Below are 22,426 nucleotides of genomic sequence, written 5' to 3' on the forward strand. Positions count from 1 at the left end.
CATTAATGAATAAGTAAAATAATAGGATATATGAAAGGCCTATACCTTGACATAGTTATGTTAAAAAAAAACTAGGAGGGAAACTAGTAAACATATAATTTTTATGATTTGTATTTAGTATACGAATATACAAAGAATCCTCCATTTCAAATAATAACGTATTTTTGCTTCTAATACATATTTGATCGATATTGATAGGTACACATACTTTATGAAGGCTTTCCTTTATAAGAAGCAAACAAAGTTAACAAAGGCAAAATACGTTTTCCATTCTAAATAAGGGTTCATTTTATCACGCTCCCCGTCACATCAGGAGTCGGCCCCGGGGCGCCCTCTATGGGATCTGAGCGGTACTGCAGCAGCGGAGCGCCCCCTCCCTCCTCGCGGAGCCGGAGTGCATTCCTCTCCTGTGCTCTCCATTCACACGCAGGGAGCCGCCGGAGAGAGAGCACCTCCGACACCAGAGAGGAATGTCCCCAAGTTTTGGAATTTAAAACCATGGCGAGGATATCTAACCTACGGATCACTTGAAACTGTAAGTACTGTGAAAAGTCCAGTGAACGTGTTTTTATTCTAATGTGGAAAGGGCAGGATTTGCTGGAGCCGGTGGAAATGTTTAGGTTACATTTTTTTCCTCGCTACATTGCTCGGTGCGGTGAGTTTGTCGTTGTTTCCCCCGCTTCTCCATACGCTTCTCCTTTCACGGAGTCTGGTTCCTCCACGAGTTTGAGCAGCTCAATGCTCCAACCAAACCCAGGCGTGAAAAAACACATGATATGGATTTGCAGAGTATCTGTTATAAGCAGTTATTTAGGTGTGTGTTGGTGTGTGGAGACTCGTGTTTGTGTTAGCAGTGTGCTGTATCTGCGCCCCGGTGTGACCACCAGTCGGATTTATCCACACCAAACTGTTAAACTGCGGATATTTTGGGAGCCGAACGAGGCTTAAGCTTGCTAACTATATTAATTAGTCATTTATTTTGTTTAATTATCTCGCTTTGAGCACCTGGCTCTTGGAACTATGGAAATGTTTGTGTTTTTTTGCGCGTAACCTCGCGTTTGGTGCAGTGTGAGGTGAGTTTCTGGCTCGTTGGAGAGCTTCGGCTGCAGTAACAACAGACTTTTCTGCCCTGGAAAAGCTTCGTCCTGCAGTAATATGTGGAGTCTTGTTATAAACGGAACCTCCTGGACGAGTGTTTGTTGACACGGAGTAGCTAGCGGCTTTATCTGGCTGAGGGTGCGTATGGCTTCCTCAGAGGAGGAATGCCACCACCTCCACCATAATTACAGGTATTCACAGAGCTGACACTTTACTATCGCCTGGATAAATAGTCCGTGGAGACTAAAGGAGGCTGCATGGCTTTTGAGATTAAACATTTGCTTTCATGCTTGTTTACTGATTTTCTTCCACGTTTTTATGTATCCTGCACTGGCTTTCCTAAATGGACCTAAGGGAGGAGTTGTGTTGGATTTCTCTAGGGGGACGTGGTGCTTAGTTAAAAAAAATCGATTCACCTATTAGCTTTAAAATAATTAGAAATTGTGTTGGTGTGGTGTGAAAAGAGCGTTAATCTGCTAACGAAATGAGAGGCAATTTGTAAGCTTTGTTATTCGACAGCAATTGAATTCCCCTTTTGAGCAGGGATGGAGTGGTGAGGCTGTCTGTGGGTGTGTAGAGTGCGCATTGGTTGTCAGCTATTGAAAACGCTCTCATTGCTCTCTATCGGATTCTCCTCACTTCTATTTTTTAATCAAATCCTGGTTAACCAAATTAGACTACCCACCCGACCCCGTGCACCACGTGAATTCATTTAGAGCCCTTTTTTTAAACATGTATTCATGAATCATATTAGATGAGCAAAGGCTTAGACATCATTTTAACCTTTTTTATTAGAAGGAAAAGGAAGGGAGTGGGGGCAGACTAGAGTCTAAAACACAGACAGAACACTGCAATGTTCATTTAATATTAAAGTAAAAGTTCTACTATGCATTTAATAAGTAAAATATAATACTAATTCATATCCTAGTGGTAATGGTTGGTCTATTTTATCTTGTGTGACACCACCTAAGACACAGGCGTTATGTGACCAACATGATAACTCTTTATCATAAGTGACATGACCCAATTTTTGCCACCATGCTCAGTCAAGCAGCAGCTTCTCATTGACAGTTAAATTCGGTGACCAGCATTCACATTTAAATAATGCAGGACATAAACCGTGTGACATGAGTGTTTGTTTAAGAGGTGGTGCCCAGTCACAGCTTCAAATCATTCAACCACCGACAGGCTGACATCTCACCAATCATTCATAGGAGGTGCAGCTAACTTCAAAACAAGCTTTACTTTTCATGTGTGTGACTGAGTGGTAGCAATGTGACCAAACATAGCTGTGTCTTTTTTTGTCCAAGCACTATGCAATCAGGTTTTATTTAGCTTACACAAGTGACAAAAGTACTCTTGTTTGCGTGTTCAAACCGCAACACAACTTCGTGTGATTAACCTGTGGTGAACTCTGGATCATTATGATATTTGTACTTGTTAAGACATGTCCAAACAGCCTTTTTAAATAGGAATAGAGTTGGGAGTCTGTGAGATATCCCTTCATGGTTTTTCAAAATCTCCCACCTACCGTTGGAGTCTTCAGAAAATAATTTATTTTTGGCAAAACTCTGACCTTGCCTGGCATTTCACATGAAAGCTGGCAACCCAGCCAGAAAATTACAAGCAATTTGCCTCAATCTTCCTTAATTATGATACAGATCTGTCCCCACAATAGAGCAGCAGTGTCATTCATTTTGAAAGTCTGCTCTGTCCATTCTGGCTGCTGCCGTGAAGGGTAAATCTGTGATGTCCAAACTTTGGAATTCGAGCTGACAAGTGCACTTTGCACCCCACCGGTCTGGCCTTTGTGTGGCTCGCCCCCCGTCGCATTCCTCCGGTCTTTTCAGCAAGTGGCATATTTAAGCTCTAATTAGATTGTAGATGGATGACAAAGCAGAGGAGCTGTGAGCTCAAGTGAGGACTGAATCGCAACTTGGCACCTTAGGACTGTCCCTTAAAGTTTTGACCAATAAGCCATTTCAGAAAAAAAGGAACTAAAAGAGAACATTTAAATTATATTCCAACACGCTCACATGGGACCTTCTCTGATAAAGTGCAAAACGACTTCACTGGGTCATTGAAAGGGTTTATATACAGTATGTGAAGAGACTTAAAGTGTATAACTGTATTCTTCAGAGTATGTTGTACTGTGATTCATTGCTTTAATGCCCGAGTCGATATATGGACTGTGTTCACACTTGCTGTGTGTGTGTGTGTGTTGCTAGAGTGCAAAATCCAGCTCCTTTTCCAGCTTCCCTGACTGCTCGTCATTTCAAACCAGTGTGACAACCTCACGTTTAGGCATTTCCTCTTCTCGCCATCTCTCTCTGCCTACTCCTCTGCCGCTTTCCTGCCTCCAGACTTATGCTGCCACTCAGGCTTTCTCTCCTCTCTCTCCCCCTCTCAGGAGCCCATCGTTGTCTGCGTCTACATCCAGCCTCCCCTACACCTCTCGCTCTGCCTTTTTCTTACTTTTCGTATTTGTGTCTCCACACTCTCCCTTCCTCTCTCCTACCTGAGACCATCCACATGTAAGACTCTCCCATCATCTTCCCTCTCTCTCTCTGTCCAGCACCCCCAGCCGTCTTAAAGTCCCATTTTCAGTTTCTTTAACTTCTAAAGTATATTTCTATAGGGGTTGTCTCACATTGTCTCAGTGCATAAAGAAACATAAGACAGCGGAAAAAGGATCCCTTCTCAAACGGATACAGGGGTTATTTCGGAAGTGTCGGGTGGTCTAAATTCTTTCCCCCATGTGTGATCGAGGGCTTCCTTGGCACGGCAGCTCTGTAATGCAATACCTGCTTTCATATCATAGCCGGTGGAGATGGCGTGTTTCTATTACATAAGTTTTCATTTGTGTCACTCCTGCTAAAGAGGTTAGCCGCGTTGCTGCCGCTCTGCTCAGACTGACTGTGTAATATTCCGTCCGTATTCCTCTGCCTTTTGCTCACCTCGGTCTATGTTTTGATCTTGACTTCTTTCCTCTTTTCTTCACTCGCATCCACCGTGGGGTCAACTCTCCCTCTCTTTCTGAGCCTTGTCCTGTCCTCTCTATCTCTATCTATCTATCTATCTATCTATCTATCTATCTATCTATCTATCTATCTATCTATCTATCTATCTATCTATCTATCTATCTATCTATCTATCTATCTATCTATCTATCTATCTATCTATCTATCTATCTCTTTGAGTGTTTTTACTGGGTCTCTCTGGGGTTTGTTTGGCGCCCTGAGGCAAGGAGCCACCCAGCAGCAGCAATATTAAAACGCACTAAAGAGGGACCAACAGGGCAGGGCTCTACCCGAAGGCCCTATTGTACACACACACACACACACACACACACACACACACACACACACACACACACACACACACACACACACACACACACACACACACACACACACACACACACACACACACACACACCCTCATAGTGCTAACACCTCTCTAGCCGACAAGCCTTAATATGAAATAAACTCACTCGCCAATACCTGGCGGGCCTGTCTTGACTGACTGCTCAAATAGGAATGACCTCCATTTGGCCCGAATAAGACGCTGGGATTGAGAGTCGGTGGGCGGTGTTGAACTGCAAAGTGCTGGTGCATTACGAATCATATCAAGAGGTGAGCTTGCAGGTGAGCCAGCAGCATAAACCCTCATCAGTGCCAATCAGACGGGAATTTAAAGGCGGACTGGGCTAACTGCGAGCTTCATCACCGTTTTTAAGAATGTGCTCAGGGTTGGCAGGTTATTTTTCTGTGTGCTCAGAAAACTGCCTGAATTAGAGAGGAGGCATAGCATGAGCACTAGTGTGGAGAATTTGAAATGTAAGCCATTTCCTAATTGTTTTTGATGCCTTGACCTTCTTTAAAAGATTTATTGTTGCATCCCTCCCTTCATGATGTAGCCAAATAAGTATGACCACAGTGGTGGCAGAGCAGAAAATGGCTTTTCTCTTCTTTAAAGGAAGCAGCCTTAGTTTCTCTGTCACCGCCGTGCTCATCCGAGTGAACTGTCTGTTATGTATAATTAATTTTCTCCTCTCTCCCAGTTTATTTTTATCGCCCACTTTTAACCATTCCTTCAAAGGACCCTCCCCCGCTTCCCTCCTCCACAGTGCCTGCTGAAAGTGACAGCTGCTCGGGTACGGGGGGATGCTTTTTGAAGCAGACACTAAAAAGGACCCTCACTCAAGACGACTTGGAATAGAAGAAATCTCTGCCGTTCTGTCAGTATCAAAAACATGCCTGCTAATCTGGCTCCAAATTGAAAATAAACTCCACTGTAGTCTGTGCCGCCTGTAGGGGAACAGTATTAACATGTTCTCCTTCTTGTTCAAAGAGTTGTTGATTAGTTCGGTTGACATGTACAACCGTGATTGACTTAAGTAGGGCATTTGTTTTTACAGGCACTTCGTTTTATTGACAGGAACACGGCATTTGATTTATTATCTTGTAAAATCATTTGACAATCTAATTTGTGGAATGGGCTCTCATCCAAGCCAAAGAAACATTGTCATTGGTTTATGTTTGACCCTCAGTCCCCTGGCACGTCACCACTGAGATTGAGTTACAGTCGCCCTGAGGGGTCTACCTGAAGGTCCAAGATGCAGTGTTGACCGCGGTACTGCTTATGACCCATGGGCCTTCTGTACAAATCGCACCGCATACGCAGCGAGCGGCCACGGACTCAGCATATGAGGTTTCCTATGGGTCAGGACAGAATGCGTTCGTCAGCATTCTGTCTTGACTCAGACAGGCAGCTCAGGTCCCCGATTTCTGTGGACATAAAAAAAAAATCTCTTCTCTTGTTGCATTTCCTCCTGTGAAGAAAACCTGAGGCCTGCAATTGATCAGGAAGTAACTGTTCCTTCCTGTAACACAAGACAACAACTATGCTTGTCATCTGCAATGTTCTTCAATATTAGGTCTAAGGGGCCCAGCCCCAGCAGGACCGGTTGCTAGAGTAGGCTTCTTTATGTTTATCTGGTTATTTCTGTATCATTTGTATTCTTTTAACCAGCTGCTTGTTTTCACTTTGTGTGTGGCAAAATGGAGAAACTCACTGTAGCGGAAACGACCACAGAAGAGGTTTGGATTATTTTGCCATGTGGTTATATTCCTTTCTTCAAAAGAGTTTTCTTCGGCCACAGCCTTAAAAATGAATGGAAAACACTGAGATCTGTTGGCGAGATGAAAATGAAGGCGGAGTTTAAATATGGGTGTGGTCTCAGGATGCTGGAAGTTTAAGTAGGAACTTTATGACCCTTGCCCAATATTGCATCATATTGGGTGTGACCTCATTGCAAGGTGGTCTCCAGTTCTTATGCGCGGAAGACAGGACTTTGTTTTTATTAAAACAAACTTTGGTATTTATCAGGATTTATTGGCAGCAATCTTCACGAAAATCTCCTTTCAAAAAGCTGATATGCAATATAAAAACATACAGTAGGTCTATAGTGTCTGCATTGATTGAAGTGTTGATGTACGTGATAAGGTGTCAGTACAGTATTGCTTTTCTGCTGTGTCAGAAGAAGGCAGCGCCTGAAAATGTTTGGATGTTGTCAGTGCCATCACTCATACCCAATGTTGGTTCCCCTGAGCAAAGAACGAGAGAAAAGCAGATCTTTGAGTATATTGCATCCGGCCCAGCCTGTCGGTATCATCGGTAGAAAGTGTGTGTAGCTGATACTGAGATAGTCTCAGTTTAGATCGGGGAGCCTACTGGTTGTTTACTGTGCTCACTAGAGTCTGTCTGCCTCTTCAGGCATGTTTGGCTTGTTAATGAGAACCACTGTGTGAGAAAGAGAGACAGCGCTGTGTGTGTGTGTGTGTGTGTGTGTGTGTGTGTGTGTGTGTGTGTGTGTGTGTGTGTGTGTGTGTGTGTGTGTGTGTGTGTGTGTGTGTGTGTGTGTGTGTGTGTGTGTGTGTGTGTGTGTGTGTGTGTGTGTGTGTGTGTGTGTGTGTGTGTGTGTGTGTGTGTGTGTGTGTGTGTGTGTGTGTGTGTGTGTGTGTGTGTGTGTGTGTGTGTGTGTGTGTGTGTGTGTGTGTGTGTGTGTGTGTGTGTGTGTGTGTGTGTGTGTGTGTGAGTGAGCATGCATTGAGATAAGCAGTGCAGCGTCAGTGTGCACACATACAGGACGATGGTTTACTGGATGCTATGGGAATGTGTTTGCGAGCGGGGGGACTTCTTGTGCTTAATGTAAGGTAACACTATCCACTGTGAAGGAGATGAAACGGGGAAGAGTTTACACAGGCACATAGCCATTTATTGTCGTGATTAATGCTTATAGTGCAGCAACTCATAATTGCTTGCTTCTTTTTTAATTTTTTCCTCCCTGTGTCTGTAGTTCCCACTTCTTCATTCCTGTCTTCCATCCTTTCACCCCTTCTTGTGCACACACACCCTCCTGGTTTCTGGTTTATTTAATAAGGGGAATCCTAAATAATTTAAGCCGTCTGTTTTTCCCAGCTCTGTAAATAAGACTAATAGAAGGCGGGTCTTTGAAGAGAGCCACTTGCCCAGGGAAAGCATGGCCTGTGGGCTAGCCTATAAATCAGCTAGCTGCCTGTCTGGCCCCTTTTACTATAGCAGTGTGGTGTTGTCGCCCTGAGGCGGTGGTGGACATTAGGAAAGTGTGTGCATATGCGTGTTGGACACAGGCAAGCTTCACTCTCTCTCTATGCTCCCTCAGTATCAATCTAGCTTGTGTGTGTGTGTGTGTGCACACACACACACGCTCCATCATGGCTCATAAACCACACACTCTGATGTCAGCACCTGCATGTGTTTTTTACCAGATGGAGATAAGTGCTCATTTATTCATTTTGTTTATCACTCATTTTTTTCCCATGAGTGCCTGGCGAGATGTGGGTTGCTGCTTCTGGCAGGTTCAGTGTGTGTGTTTTTGTGTTTGTGAGGTCATTTGAAGGCAGACACTTCACATAAAAACACATTTTGGTTGTTCAGCACACAGAATGGGCGGTTAGCCTTCTTAAATCCACTATGCGATCCCACTTCAGCTGCGAGAAGAAGGGTTGATTTTGAGTAGCATTAGCCCTAAATCACTTTGGAGCACCGCCCAGTCTCTCACGTCCCAATGTTAAAGCTCTCAGCTGCCACTATTTCAGAGCAGGGCCAAGTGGGACATGTCAGGTTTTGAGGCCAACTCAAAACTTTTCTAAGCTCTGACTGAAAGAAGTATAACTTTGTTTGAAACTGTATCCATGATCAAGTGATTGGTGTTAACAATAATAACAGCCAACAAGTTTTAAACTGGAACAGAAATAACAAACACTAATCACAGTGTTATGTTCTTTCCTGAGAAATTGTTGGGTCTTCTGGCATCCAAAATCCCACGCTTATTTTGGAACAAAATTAAAGTTGTCTAAACCAAATGTAGTCTGAAAGTCCCCCTAAAACAGTGCTAACGCAGTAAAGAATACCTTCCTTTACTACCTCCCCTTTCTTTCCATTGTCTCTTTGTCAGCTCCCTCTTTTGTGCTCCTCTCAAAGGGTTAAAGAGGGAGTAGTGATGAGTAGCCCGCCGAGGCTGGCCTCCTTTGTGTGTTGGCATTGTGCCACTGCATAGCAGGTCAACCATAGGCACATGTACTGTTTTTTCTGTACTGACAGGCGCTACAGTTTCCCTGTTATACTACCCCAAACTCATGCAAATCAATGCAAAAACTTTGCAACTGTTAGTAGCATTAGAAGGCTAACATTTCATAGGCAGCTTAATGCAACATGGCCTCAAATCATGTACCTTTAAGGCATTGCTAAACATCCAACATGATTAGACAAATGTTTTGGGATGCTCCTGAAAGACCGGTTGTTTTCCCTCTATACTCCCTCAGTTGGAACATGTGCTCTAGGACCATAAAACCTGTTTCCCTCCCTTTCCTCTCTTGCATAGCTTGTTAAGGAGAAAACCACTCGGCGGCATGTTGTGTAGAGCATTGGTGGCTACTCAGACTAATTCTTTTAGCAGACCTGGGTTACCTTCATGCTGCAACAATGTCCCGGGGGGGCTTTTAAGTTGTCTCTCCCTCCTGAGCCCCCTGCAGAGTAAAGGCAAGCAGAGCTGGGGCACTCTGGGAATAAGTCTTTCTGGCCAGACAATGGAGGATCGGCTAAAGGGGGGTGGGGTGTCAATTGTAACCAGAAATAGAAGAAGAGCAGGAGAAGGAGGCCTCAAAACTGAAAGGATGTTAGCGATATGGGGAGGTCAGAGGTTAGACTGATCCCTGCTTTGAAGGTGGAGGGAGTCCTTAGAGCTTTTATTGCCAGGGCCCTCGTGTTGCTTTTTGACCAGCCTTGGGTGAACCATTGAGCTACTACTGCGGGGGTGGGGCATTTAGGTGGGTGTGAGTGCGAGCTACACATTGGTGGCTCCAGTTGTGCCTGGTGACCCTTGACCGAGAACTCCTATCCCCCTACCAAGAGCTGTGAAATATTTCCGCGGCAAACCAACTCTCACGAGAGAAGAGGTAGCAAAGAGCGTCCGAAGAGTTGCTCACTGGTTGCTCCCTGACAAGTTTTGTAGTTTTCCCCAGCGAGGCTGTTCTCTCAGCTGTTAAACTTTTCTGGTGTGTCTAAGGCAGCCGAGCATGTGACGAAGCAGCCAGCATCGAAGGAATGTGATACCATTCAGCTCTTGTCGGGCCACCGCATTCCTAATGAAATGGGGTGTGTAACTTGTGACTGGTCTGATGTGCTGATGCATGGCAGCTGGGAGGAGTTGCTTCCTTTCTTTCCCTCCGAGTGTCCTCCCACCCCTGCCTCGTCTAGATCCATGATTTCCTTGGTTCCCATTGCTTGTGCAGGAATGTTGCTGTTCTGGTCGATGGGCTTGGCTCTCCGATGTTCCTGAGTGTGACCTCATTTGGCTCTTGAGATCAGCGGTACATGGCCCTTGGTGAAGCAGCCTACTCTCTCGGCCTGCCTTCTCTGACACATGACAGATAGTATTTGTCAAACCGGCACTTGAGGCAACAAGGAATTTAGCTATAGAACAATGGCATAAAACCAGTGATTAATTTTAGACCAGACAATCAGGGCAGGAACGGTTACATCTATCTGAAATGTGCTTAGGAATGCATGACTTTTCCTTCACACAAACAACTAAATATGACACATTTTAGAGTCATAGCCACATGGGTTGCTCTTAACAACCGGCACAGGCTGTTTTTAGCTCATTGAAGAGGCACACCTCATCCTGCCTTCGGCAATCAAAGTTGGCCACAGCACAGACACATTTTCAAAAGTAACCTGTCTCCCAGTCTGCTTGTAGCTGCATCGACATAAAAGCGTAGAGTGTTTTAGATTTGTGAAAGGGCGGGATAGGAGAAATCTGAACAAAATGTTGCCAGAGCCTTCACACCGGCCAGAAAAAGGATGAGGGAAAAGAACGAAGACAACAGAGGAGTGAAGGGAGGGAACTTGGCAGCACTAGCTAAGTCAGAACAGCAACAAGGCAGCTCGCACCAAAGAATAATAAATAATGGTTCAGAGAGACTCTCTAGTCTGTAAGGCAGGGCGGAGAAAATGAGCATGCATGTGGAAAGAAGGAAGACAAAAATGCAAGAGAAACTGAGTCAAACTTTAATTAAGGACTGAACACAGCATTGGAACAGCTGCTGTTGCTTGTGCCACCCCACCCCACCGGCTTTACAGCTCATTTTATTTGGGAGCCCAACAGATGTTTGAAGGGGTGGCGATTGAATCGGACGAAATGTTCAGTTTCTCGGAAGAGGAGGAAATTCAACTTGCCTACTCATTAGTCTGGTGATTTCAAGGAATTGTTGTTATGGTCTGTTGGTATCTGCAATTATGACCTGGTGATATGTTGTTAGCTCATGTATGTGCATCACAATCTCTGACGTGCTTGCGAAAAATAAACTGACCCCATGCAAAAATGAAATGGATACATTACATGTAACTTGTTAGACGCTTTTATCCAAAGCAGCTTACATACACTCATTACTGTAGACAGTCCCCAACATAACACAGCTTGGATCATGAATTTTACCTTTTGCTTCCTGCTAACTCACTGCAAGCTGCTCTGGGTAACTGCTATAAATCATATTTTTTCAATTACCACCATATGGATGACTATTGGTTTGAACATAATTATTTTGCCAATTCTTTTATACATTTTGCAAATCTAATAAAACTGAGAATATCAATTACAACCGGACACCTTACTTAACATTTGACCAACAAGTAAGCCTGCAGCGTACTGCAGAATAGTCAAACTCTAATCCAACCACCATTACAACCTTTACAACTGCCAGATGAGATTGACTGTATTGATATATGAATAGGGTGATCGTTACATTTGCCAAAGTCAACCATTTACTGTCATTTCGATTTAAGGGGCCTTTGTCACTGAGCTTTGTGCACCGCAAGACCTTTGTGGTTAGAGTTCCAGTATGCCAGCTACAATGTGATTTACCTTCAGGTGATGTTCACCTCAGCTTGCATTCAGTTGAGTTTCAGTCTTCCCCTCCTCTGATCCAAATGTCTGTCATCATCAGCATGGAGAGATCCTATTTGGCCGTGCTTGCTCACCCCCTTTTATCAGCGTGTCTGTCTCTCCCCCTATTTCCCTCTATCTCATTCTGTCACTCTCCTATGGAGGACGTGATGAAAATGGCTGTTTAATCATGCAGAGAGGTCAACCAATCAAAGGGCCCGAGCCGAGTGATTTAAGGGCCTATTCAGAGCACAGCTGGAGGGTGAGGGAAAGGGAGGGCGACAGGGAGAGAGAAAGACAGAGTGGAGTTGGGGTTTGATTGCTGTACGGCGCAGGTCACCTCTCATCCACTTACCACTGGTCTCGTTTCACCAATAATTGTCCCTGATAGATTGATGTATAGGCAGGGAGATGAATGGATAGAGTGGGTTTGAGGGCGGATAGGCAGAGGGACGTGCACATTAGGGAGCCGACCCGCCGGTGATGAGATACGTACACACACTCCAAAACTCATACGACCTCATCAACAGCAGTATAGACGCACTTCTTCCTCCCATTAACTTTGGCAGGCCGCTTCCACTGTAACTGCAGAGCTCCCTGCCTCACACACACTCACTCACACACACTTGCAGAAACGCTGTCTGCAGAAAAGGCAGTTCTCACCTGAATGTCAATTGCACAGAATGACAGATGGTTGGGAGGAGCAGGGGAAGTACTGGCAGACGAATTGTCTCCTGAACTTCTGTCTCCTGTCTTAGGCTTCAATATCCAATATATCATTTATATTTATATACAGGGTCAACAGGTGTGAACTTTACAAGGGCTTGTTTAATTCTGTGCTCTTAATAGTATTGTCACATTTTAATTTCATCCAAATAAAATCATGTTTTTACACTGGAGATTCAACAAAACAGACCAACCAAGATTTATATTTCTGGTCACCTTGTGAAAAGTTAATACAACAGGTCCTGCTTTGTAGAAGTCATAAATAGATAGAAGTATGAGGAACAATGTCATTATAGCCCGGAGGGGGGAAGTTGATGCCAATATGTACCATAGTCAGGTCGTAGAAATAAAAATTGAACTGAGGTGTACAGTCACTGTAGTACACTCCATTTACCCTTCATTTTCAAAGACAGCAGGGTCATAAACCCAGAGCTGATAACATATGTGGACCCTTTCACACTGACAGCAATAACATGGTCAGGGTCATTGCAGAGCTACATTCTCTCCCTATCTCTGAATTATTTTGTTTTAAACCTCCCCTTAACCCTGTTTTACTCACAAGACCTATATTACTGCTTTGTCAGAGCCACTGAATCTCTGATTTCTGTGTATAACCAAAAGGGGTTGACTGCTATTTCCTGAGAAATTAAGCATCTGTTGCTAGCAGAATAAAATCTGTCACCACTCTTGTTATTGGTTCACTCAATCTACATGGAAGTGTGATCAAGCCTTTTGTTTGCCTGGTCTGGAAACGTTTTCTTTTTCCTTCATGCGCTTATTGCAAAGAAGGAAAGAAAGATTGAAGGGAATTTCGCCAGGTCTTGACAGGGGTATTGCCTGATCAACTTTATTGAGTTAACAGTATTGACTTTAGCTCCTGTTCACACATCACCCTGACATGGCAGGCTTTTTTTCCACAAGGGTTGTGGGTAAAGCTAAATGTTGGAAAGGGATGTCTGTTCCTCCTGCTCTGTATCTTCTGCCTGACTGTCTATCTTCAGGGTTTCCCTTTTTCTTTCCTATTTCTTTACTTCTCTGTTTTTTTCCCAGCAAGCTGATTATTAGTGTGATGGTGAGTAGCCTCACATCAGCTTTACACTGTGACTAATTTCATACACAGTTAATATTTGGCTGATGCCAGCTCAGTTTAATTAACAACCCACTACATACATTTTTGTTTTGGATTAATTTGGTACGCTCCAATGCATGATGCTTGCTCTTCCTGCTGAGGTAATTTTCAAACAATTTGCATGCGATCCTGCCAGGCGGCAAAATAGAAAAACAGTACCACAATTCATCACTTTAACACAAAGCAACTTGTTGCACCGAGGGAGGTTCAGACTTTTCTGATCAAGGTTAGCGGAGGGAGCTAAAGTGGCCTATCTTAAGGCATTGCAACTTTATTCATTCAAACGAAGATTCAGTTAACAATTGACTGTATAAAATGTTAGAAAACAGTGGGAAAGATTTCCAACTTTGTCTTCAACAGTCATCCAAAATCAAATCCTGATAATTATTTTCCATTTTCTTTTCTGTTAAACCTTCAAAGGTTTAAAGGAGGTGCATGTCTGCTTGGCAGCTGCCGTATTCAGCGGTAGATATTTTGTTACTTTGTGCTCACTGCGGCTTTGCTTGTGTTTCTGATACAGCCAATGAGTTTTTGGAGTACCACTCCAGCAGATAGCTGGCCTCTTGCTCTCTCTCTCACTCTCTCTCTCTCTGCCTCCCTCCCCGTCTCTCTGACCTTGCGTCGGCGTGTGCTGATGAGCGCCGAGTGGATACACTCATGAGTGGTGTGTGCGCGTGTGCGAGCGCTAGAAAAACCATGGGAGCTCCATTTGTTGTGTAAATTCGAGCCGCTAATTGACTGCCGGGCACGCAGCCTCTCCTTCACCGGCTGAACCCTGCCCTCCGCCGGGTCCCGGAGATCCTGCCAGGGGAATGTTTGCCCCCTCACACACACATCCACACACGCTCACAACACCCTCCCTTTCTCTTTCTTCCTCTGTCGGAGCAGGCCTGGCACTGGGCCAACGTGAGGATGGGCACAGCGAAAGCCTCTCTGTTCTCTCTCTGTCTGCCTGTCTCTGTGTCAAGCTCTCATAATGAAAAGATACACAGCATTTACTCATGATAACACGCTGTGCTTTTCGACACTCTTTTGATACTATTTCTCATATCATGAACAATGTTTTCTTTTTTTGTGCTGATTTGGTGGTTGTTTGATCATTTTGATCTCAAGCAGACCATGACAAATCTTTATGAATAGGTGTCCACACGTGCATTAGTTGCACTAGTAAAAAAGCCATAGATGAAATAACATTTAATTAATGCTGTTCAAAATGCATATATTGGAAAAAGGGCTGAGCAATTTTGTGATGTACCTCTTCTGATAAGTTGGTCATTTTTTGGCGGTTACTATTGGTGCTTTTAGATGACATTCTGTGGCAAAGAACCATTAGAGATATGATTGTAAAGTATGATTCTCCAAGGTGCGGTAGAGATGATGTCTTGGCTTATGTGTCTCATTTGAGGACTGTGGCATGCACTGCTCTCTCGCCATGAGTGGCAGTGCTGTGACTACAACATGTAAACCAGGAATGTCACAGAAAGAAGCTCTATTTTTGCACATTTGGACTTACCTTTGGCTGAGTTGCACACTTGTTGAACACCACAGTCATACTATACCAGAGAAGTTCAAAAAACATACTACATCAACATTGTTCCCATGGCTCAAAGATGCCACAATGTTAATTTAAAAAGTGCAAATCCTACTGTTTTGTGTATCATTTAGACTATTATGAAGGAACCACAGAAATGCAATCAAAATGACAATGCTAAGCTGGAAACATTCATGCACACACACACCATATCAGACCTCTTGTGCTCAGGTTTTCCCAGGCCAGTCCATTGTTCTGCAGAGGTAAACATGAGGGCGCACAGAGAAGGGAACAAACAATAAACTGACACACTCTCCCATAACACTCTGTTTAGACTGCAAACACAAAGAGCAAGTGTGTATTTGTGTTTGTGTGTGTGTAGCCCACACCACAGTAAACTGCAGTCCTGTGAAAGAAAATTCAGCAAAGGACCTGGTGCATAAGAATGGCAACTTGCCGATCTCATACCATTAACCTTCCCACGGTTTGATACATCCAAATGTCAACCATGTCACTTTTCCATTCGTGGCTGTTCAGAAATGCTGAGAATGCAGCAGATTGGCATTGAGTCAGTCAATAGGTAGCTCACAGTTAAATGCTCTGGCATGTAAGGCTTCTTTGATGTGATATTCAAAGTATAACCCACAGTAATTCATAGTATGCAGGAGAATAGTACTTCACTTTCAAAACGGGTTTACACTTAGATGTGAAGGGCTGTTATTTTAGGCATTCGATTGCTGCAAATGAGACACAAAGAGACAAAAGCAAGGATTTAACATCAAGCTCGCCATTTATGCTCCAGAGACAACAACAATAGGATTAGCCGGCACGCTCTACAACTAAGGCCAAGCCTCTTACACTGTCACAAGGCCCTTTTTTAATGTTTATTAATAAGGTCAGCAGTTATTCTTATACAATGAATAGCATAAAAAGTGCATCATAACTGATTTTTCTCGCACATACAATTTTGTGTATATTTCTTAATCGCTGAATTACTTCTCTTGCTTGAGATGGCGAACATACTTGGTTGTGTTAACATTGGGGACATCTCAATTTTTCTTTTTCTGTAATCGATGTTTCATTACATTTCACTGCAAGTTGCACTTAACTAGTGTAGCTGTTCATTCCCAAAGTTGCCCAACAAGTTTAATTCACTACAGTTGAAGCAGGAGCACAGGTTCTTCCACTTTCCACAAGTCGGAACAAAAACAGAGTTAGATCGAAGGAGAGACAGGGAAGAGGTTTATTTGGAGTACCACTGTTGAGGAAGTGTTTATCAGTCGCTCACCATTAAAAGCAAATGTATTTCCTGTTTTGATCCCACTGTAATCCCCACCTCTACTCCACTAACGCATTCACTGCCTATAAAGCTTATTGAATTACATCGACTGTGTGCGGATGCGGAGAGGAAAGAGGTAGAGACAGAAAATGATAGGCTCGAAAGTAAAGGCAGTGAATGAAAACCCGAAACAAGAGGAAGTGAAACTGAAAGACACGCGAAAACCAAAGAGTAAAACACTATAGGAGGGAAACGGGAGAAAATAACAGGCAGGAAAAACAAATTGCTCTCCCCCCGCTAGCTGTACCAGCAGTATTGCTGCCAGACATGCAGCGTTGAATCTGAGTCAGCAAGACTTGAACTGGGGCCCTAGCCTATAGCCGCGGGCCTGCTAGTAACACACACTCACACAGACACCGTGTCAGACCTGTCACCCTATTCTCCTCAGCCCTGCAGCTCTAGCCCTAACCATAGCTGTTCAGCCAACCACTCTTAATTAGTAGCTGCTGCTGCCGCCTGCCCTGCCCCGGCGCCACTGTGGTAAAGCCCCGGCCCCACGTCTGTGTGTCTGTTTACTCTGTGCATCGGCTTCAATGTTGTGTCTGTTTGCAGTGTGTGTATACATTTCACTGTGAAAGTCCATGTGCAGATGTTACAGGTGGAGCAGGAAAAAGTGCTGTGTTTGCTCAGCATACACTGTGCCTCATATTGTTGCACCACAGGCTCTGTCTCCTTTAAAACTCTCCATCGTACTCCTGTTGCCACTCAAGAGAGCTGCCACTTTTAAGCTGGCGTCACAGAGGAAAACTAAAATGCGTTTTTCAGTGCCACTTCTAAAAGATCGCATTGAGTTAGTGCATAAGAGCAGGACGTGCTTTGGGAGGCTAAAGAGACACAATAGCTGTCAGGGAAATCTATATTTCCCCTATTTCCGATGTTCTGGGAACGCTTTAGTAACAGGCTGTTGACTTCACGGTTACAGGAGATGGGATCAGGATCCTGTTTCACTGTTGTTCTTGTTGGGGTTTATGTATGTCAAGAGAGCCAAGTGTGTGTAGGTTTGAGTGCACATTCATGTGTATTTACTGTTTAAATGCTTGGCTGTTATTCAACAACCACAGGAGACTGTATTTGTACTCTTACTAGCTCCCTGTCCTTGCTTAAACTCCATACATCTTCCCCCTGCCTGCTTCTCATCGCGTCCTGTCATGTTCATAGTATGAGGTGGCTGAGATGGTCTTGTCCAAGCTGTGGATCAGGCTGACAAATTTCTCCCCAAGGACCCCCAGTACAAACTCATAGCTGGAATAGGTCTGGCATCGACCTACGACAGCCACTGGCTTGCTAATCAAGACCATATTACAATGAAAACGAGAAGACCAGCTTAGCTTGGCACAGGAAACGCACACAGCTGGAAAGCAGACAGTGGGTAAATTTGAACAAGCCCCACATGCATGCTTTCATTGTACACACATCCATATCTGCTCCTGAATGAACACAAGCCGCAACACAGTGACCCAAATTAGCGCCATTGCACAGCGCCTTTTCACTCCGATGCCAGATCTAGGCCAAATGGAGTCACGCTTTGGGACCTAGCACCTCAAGCATGGCCCATTGCCATCGTTTCATACACAACCAAAGTCCATACAGTCCATACATTGACGGATGACTCAGAAATCAATTGTGAAGTGAGAGATTTGGTTCTTTGCTCTGCCGCGAGCTTGTAAAATAAATGTTCAGATCGTGGAGCTGCAATTGAGGTTTTCCAGTATTCCTCCTATTAGACACGATAACAGCCCTAAGAGGTTTTGGCGGTGGTCAGAGCGGTTGTGGTCACCCTACATAATCTGTCGATCTGTTTTACTCCTAAACGTCTCTTTTTGTCTACCCCTCCTCCTTTCCAAGTGATCGGCTTAAAAACTAGCTTCATGTACTAGTGTGCGTGTTAAGCCCCATTTGTAGCAGCACCATATCCATGATTTAGTGACAGACTGACACATGGCACTACCCAAGAATGAGATCAAAATGAACCCTGGCAAACTGAACTGAAATAACAGTTAACTGTCTACAACTGCTTCCCAAAAGGCACGTTTATTTTTTTACCTCTTTCCTGGCTTTACAGGAAAACAAATGAGTTACACTCGCCTTGTGTTTGTAATGCATACCGCTCGAGTCGACAGGTTAGGGAGAAGGAATAATGTGCTTTCTTTTTCTCCCCCCAAGAGCGACTTGTCTGCATTTCTAGTAAGAGTTTCATTTGCATTTAAGATGCTAATGTAGCCTTTTGGGGGGAAAGCTGAAACGGCTAGAGTGTGTCGGCGCTTTGTTTTGTCCCAGTTATTCATTAGACTTTAATAATTGCTACCTCGCGCTTCGAACAAACAACGCCATGAGAAATGAATTCACTTCTTTCTTTCCTTGGAAAGGTCAGGGTTTAAAGAATGACTCCTCACTGACACACACATGCTTGATTGTCTTTTTTAAAAAACATGCTTTTTTTTTGGACTATCGAGCTAGAAACCCCACTGTTAGCATGTGTGTGAGTGTTTCGCTACTGGGTTTAAGGCAGCCGTTGAAATTCAAATGAGGCGTGCAGGTCGCGACTTGAGTATTCCTCGAGAGAAAGAAAGAAGAGGGAGAGGGAGAAGCAGGGATCTTCTTAAGGACGTTTCATTGTGGGTACAGGTCACAAGCACGACGCTGGTGACAGGTTCCTTTCGTTGTGTGAGCCCCAACCTTTACCCCTTGTGAAATCACGAGATTTAACAAGCCAGAACAGAGCATACAACCACATCATTCAGCACACCGAGGGAAAGGGTCAGCTGACCTGCAGAGGAAAGTGGATTGCTGCACGGCGATGGAGACTGGCTTAGTGCTGAATCCCATTATCAAACAGCGCTTGTCAAATAATAGGTCAAGGCCCACTTGTACCAAAGACATATTAGGTTGTGGTTTAATTCCAGAGCTTTGTAGAACTGATTTTGCCCTGTGCAGAGTGATTTGGATGAGGAACAAAAGGTTGCTTGTATTAAGTCAGTTCAGACACCGGGCTAATGAAAAAGCTTGTTCTCAGTTGCTGTGATGAAGAGAATACATTGATAACAAGGCCATATCTAAAAGATCTGTTAAAAATATTGCCTTTTAAGGCCTTAATATAAAGACCTCCCTTAAGAATAATATTGATTTATTTTCTTATGTGGCATTAACTGACTTGGTTTGGATCCATACCAGGCACTTCATAAAATCATACACTACTGTGTGCGTCCTATATAACTATAAATGTTGGAAACCAGAAGCACAAATGTCTGTCCTCCATTTAGTTTTGCACCTTGATTTCCCAGCATGCCATATATCCCAACACTTCCTGCATCCTTACAGACGCCATCTACTTCAGAAAGACCTAGCTTGCATAAATACAGAAACAAATGTACGATAATGGCTCTCAAATAACGCCTCGGTTATATTTTCAATCTGCTTTGAAAGTGGCGGTGAGTGGCTGAAATAAGCAAGGGATTGGGGAGTTATGAGTGGCAGTGTTCCCTTGGGGACAATGGAACATGGCAGGTCATTTGCCTGGCCAGTATTGGCGTGATATATGTGTACACTATGGCTGAAAATGCAGGGGGGAGGGGAGCGAGGTGCTTATTCAGCAGGCGGAAATGCAATAGAAGCAGAGGGGAGGCCTAATCAGACCATGGAAATAACATTTAATACAATTAACACCACAGGGAGCTGAATATTTCTCTTCTTGCAATGATTGTTTCGCCCAATCCAGTCATGTACAGCAATATTCAGACTTGTAACTTAAATTACCAGTTGTATTTACGTTTTCTGTAGGGTATGATGGGGCTTTGTAGAGAGTTTGTCTTTGCTCTCAATTCTCGTATCGAAAAGTTGGCAAGCTTACAAAAAAAGGACGTGCGCAGCTTCAGGCCTGTAGCATCCAGTGCAGCTGTTTTCCTAGAAGTCACTTTAATGCTAAAGACTTTTCATAGCAATCCCGATGTTTTGTTGAACACACCTCTGATATATTTAGTCCTTCTTCTCTCCTCTCCTCCCCTCTTTGTCTCTGGTATTCCTCTCACTCATCACTCTTCCTCTCATCTTCCCCCGCTTCGTCTCTCCTTATCTCTCTTCCTCTGTGCTCACATTTCTGTCTCTCCAACACGTCGCCCTCTGTGTTTTTCTTTCTCTCCATGTCTGTTCTTATCCTCCCCCGCGCTCTCCTCCTCCTCCTCCTCCCCGAAGCTCTACCTCGTCCTGGGCTCTGTTCCTGTAACGACACTGACAAGCTCTTTGGACACAGTTCTGGCTTTGTCTCTCATTCGCATGTTTATTTTTAAAATTCAGTTCTTTCTCTCTCTGTTTGATTCAGACTCAGGATGTCTTATGTAAACTCAGACGGACACAAAGGCCAGTAGGACACCCACAGAACACACACACACACGCCCTGTGTACACTTTATTAATTCTGCTGTCTGCCAAGTTGAGAGACAGTCTCGGTAATAGGACCTAATAGACGTGCGCTTGAGGTTGTGATGTGTTTTGTCTGCTGTTGAATCTCGCTGCGCCCTCCCCTAGTGTGCACCGTGACTGACTCACAATGGCTGATGTTACTCGTACTTCTGGACCAACCAGTAGGCCCTGCCCTTCCTTTTGGGAGGGATCCAAGAACAGCCAGGCGCCTCTCAAAAAGGCTGTGATCATGAAATGGACTTGTTGGACTGAAGACAGGAAATTCTTCTTTTTTGCCTGGAGGGGGGATTTATTGGTAAAGAAGTTGGTAGACTCTGCGCTTCCAGTTGGTTCATCAACTTTTGGAAAAGATACATTTGAAATAACTTGAACTTAATTATGTTTTTTCCCAGTCTCTTTTACCAAACACAGTTTGATATAATAGGGCATACAATGAATGATTATATTTACCTTGAATATTGTTTTACTTCTTGCTAGAAAGATGTTTTTTTTGCAAAGCGCCTTATTGTTTAGTGTTTTACTACATGGGACCAAATGATCTAGTTATAAAAAAGTAAGGCTGTCACGTTAGGATGATACTGTTTTAGATTATGCCTGACTTTACTTCTGTTTTTCTACAATACAGAGCACAGCAGCTATTACAAAAATGATTCCCAGCTTCTATTATTACAAGTCCATGTAGTGTTAAATGAAGCACCTTATTGAAAAAAAAGTAGTATCCTTGTGAAGTGCGGCACCATGAAGAGTATTGTCGTGAAGGACTTAGTCTAAGTTGGAGTGGTGTTGGGTATAGTTACAGGCACTGAGTTGCCCACTAATGGAGAAAATAAAGTTTCCCTTTCAGCTGAACATGCACAGATTGTTCTCCTCTTATCCCTCTCAATTCCTCTTCTTTACGCCTCGTCGGCTATTTGAAAAGGTATCGTCAACTCCCCTCATCTCCCGCCTCTATCTCCCTTTTTTTCTATCCATTTCCATCGCCTCCACTTTTCACCTGCACCATTTTCTCTCTCGTGTCTCCTCATCTCCTGCCTGATTATTACACCCAATCTCACTCGATCCCCCTCTTCTCCCACTTATATTTTTTTCATTCTCCTCGCCATCCTCCTGTCTCAGTTTGATTCATTTTTCTCTTTCCTGAGAATATTTTAGTCAGTAGACATCGTTAAATGTACTTATAGTGTCCTATGTAGTTAAAGAGGGGAGAAAGTGTATCGTCAAAAGTGTTGTTACTGTATGTTTTGCCTCAACTCACACCCACATTTACACAGCAGTCTCCGTCGGCGCCTCTATAGTGAAGCAGTGATGCATGCAGTTCTGTGTGTCGCGCTTCACCAGGAATACAGTATGTGCTGATGATCGGGTACGAGACAGGAAATCGTCTGAGCCCCTATTCTCTTCTTCCTGAACACCACACACACACACACACACACACACACACACACACACACACACACACACACACACACACACACACACACACACACACACACACACACACACACACACACACACACACACACACACACACACACACACAGTCTGTTGGCTTGAATATCTCCTGAGCTAAAAACAGTGGGGATAAAGAAGCTTCCTTTTGTTTCAGCCCCATAACGGCGCGACTGAAGATAATTGCCGTTGGCCTCACATGACTCCGGTTTAACAGTGCCATTTAAACAAAATGAATGGTCCTGTCCCA

At 44.0% G+C, this 22,426-nt stretch overlaps 1 protein-coding gene across 2 annotated transcripts in view; it reads left to right on the forward strand.

Moving 5' to 3' along the window:
• Nucleotides 1-425: 425 nt before the first annotated feature.
• The window catches only part of plxna1b (plexin A1b), a 174,517-nt gene continuing 152,516 nt past the window's right edge, over nucleotides 426-22,426 (forward strand). For both annotated transcript variants that reach the window (XM_063910537.1, XM_063910538.1), the window contains exon 1: nucleotides 426-535. The gene's annotated coding sequence lies outside the window, so the exon portion shown is untranslated. The remainder of the gene's footprint in view (nucleotides 536-22,426) is intronic.

This window comes from Eleginops maclovinus, chromosome 20 (genome assembly GCF_036324505.1).
Source record: "Eleginops maclovinus isolate JMC-PN-2008 ecotype Puerto Natales chromosome 20, JC_Emac_rtc_rv5, whole genome shotgun sequence".
Lineage (NCBI taxonomy): Eukaryota > Metazoa > Chordata > Actinopteri > Perciformes > Eleginopidae > Eleginops > Eleginops maclovinus.